We start from the raw sequence: 2,294 nt of genomic DNA, 5'->3' as shown, positions 1-2,294 counted from the left end.
ACACACCCGCACACACTCACAAACATGGGATCATACAACTGACACTGTTGTTTAGCCTACTTTTTGCACTTAACAATGCAGCAGATAATTAACATTCTTAGTCCTTTGTGGTATTATTTTTAATGCTACTTTATCGTACCCCTTACCACCTCGGGTTTCCATCAAAGCCCTTCTCACAGTGCAGCATAGTTCTTCACAAATGCATCTTTGCTGCCAGATGAGAGTCCACTGAGGACTGATACCATGCATGTCCCCTGCCCTTAGCACAATGTCTACTCTGTAATAGTAATATTAATAACCAATATTTGTTGGGCAGTTACTGTGTGCTAGATTTTTTAAAGCACCCCTTGAAGCAGTGACATCTAATAGCAGCAAGTGTGCCTTGTATCCAGATCTTGCTTTCTAATGCCCTTCTCCAGTAAAAGAAAACAAGGCTGCTTGGAGCAATAGGTGATTCTAGAGCTGGGGCAGGAAATATGCAAGATGAGCCTGGAGCATCTTGTAGTGGTAGAAAGTAAAACAGTGCTCAAAAAGAAGAACGGCCAGGGTATGTTAAAGGGACCCAGGAACCAACTGAAAGAGCATCCGAGGTCCCAAGCTGTAGTAATTTGAGCAAAGAAGAATGTATTGAATTATAACTGAAAGTATAAAGTAAATATCCATGGGCCCATACTGATATAAACAAGTTGAATAAATAAGCAAATGGAGGCGAAGAGGCAACTGCTCCATGCAGAAGAATTTTAAATAATTCATGTAGCTGCTCTGCCCTCCAGGAGGTGGGACGTAAGTCATCGCCCCCTCAGTGTGGGCTGCTCAGAATGATCTCCTTCCAGAGGTACAGTGTGGGGAGGGGAGACGAATAACGTCACGATGGGGAAACCTGCCAAGCACTTTCTCAACAGGGTGACCAAGCTTGACACCGACAGTCACAAATCATGGTGACAGTATGGCCTGTCGATATGATGTCATGAGAATGGTACACCAAACCCCGTAACCTCAACCTAATAATTAGAAAAACATCAAAGAAACCCAAATTGAGAGACATATTTCTACAAAGTCTCTGACCAGTACTCCTCAAAACTGTCAAGTCATCAAAAACACGGAAAATCTGAGAAACTGTCATAACAAGAGGAGCCTAAGGACACAGGACGACTAAGGGAAATGCAGTCTCCTGAATGGGATCCAGAAACAGAAAAAGGACGTTAGGTAAAAACTAAAGAAAACTGAATAAAGTATACATTTCCGTTAACAACACGGTGTCAGCACTAGTCCATGGGTTGTGCCAAATGCCACCCTGGTGTGGGTCCACGGGTTGTGCCAAATGCCACCCTGGTGTGAAATGCTAACCGTAGGGGCACTGGGTGACAGGTATCTCCTGTGTCATCTGTAACTTTTTCATAAGACTGTTCCAAATAGACATTTTTTTTTTCCTTTTTGTCTTTTTTTCGTGTCTGGCAACGGATCGCAACCCTCAGTGTNCAACTTCCTATGCCACAAAAGAAATCATAAAGAAAAAGGCCAATAGACTGAACTACAAAAAATTTTCAGAGTTGTATACCTCAAGAACAACAAGCAAAATTAGAGTGCAAATCACGAGTGTGAGAGAAAAATCTGCCACAAATTTGAGACTTAATATATTTAGCAATGAGAAAAAGCAAATGTGGCAAACGTAAAATAAGTTACAGCATGGTCACACAGCTCCAGGGGCTGGCTTTAGGATGGCGAGGGTGCTGGTGTCAGGGGGAGGTGGTCTGGAATCCTTGGATGGGACGCTGAGAGAGGATCTGCCCACGACATTCCTAACCTGGTCAGGGGGTGTCTCTTTTCATGCCTTTTGGAGTCTGTGCAAACCGAATGTCAGTGGTTGCTGTGCTGTGCTGAGTGGTTTGTCCTCAGGGTGTAGTGCGGTACCCACCACGCACTCACACATCCTTGTCCCCTTCCTATAGGTGTGCCTGCCATTTCAGGAGGGACCTGTGGAACCCTCCAAACACTCGAAGGCAAATCGGCTCCTTTCTTCCCTTAGCTCCCAAACATTCCTCTAAGTTGTTAAATACAGTAATAAATTTATTTCAGAGAATTTAGATAAGCACAAAAAAGAATAAATATAAATTAGCTATAATACCACCCCTCAGAGAGGAGGACAGTGATTATCATGGTACAGATCATTCCAACTATACAAGTTAATTCCACAAAGTGTACAATACTATAAATATAAACTACCTCCTAAAGCACACACCCGCACACACTCACAAACATGGGATCATACAACTGACACTGTTGTTTAGCCTACT

The sequence above is a fragment of the Galeopterus variegatus genome, unplaced genomic scaffold (genome assembly GCF_000696425.1).
Source record: "Galeopterus variegatus unplaced genomic scaffold, G_variegatus-3.0.2 Scaffold2582, whole genome shotgun sequence".
Taxonomy (NCBI): Eukaryota; Metazoa; Chordata; class Mammalia; order Dermoptera; family Cynocephalidae; genus Galeopterus; species Galeopterus variegatus.
This window is presented reverse-complemented; position numbering follows the sequence as displayed.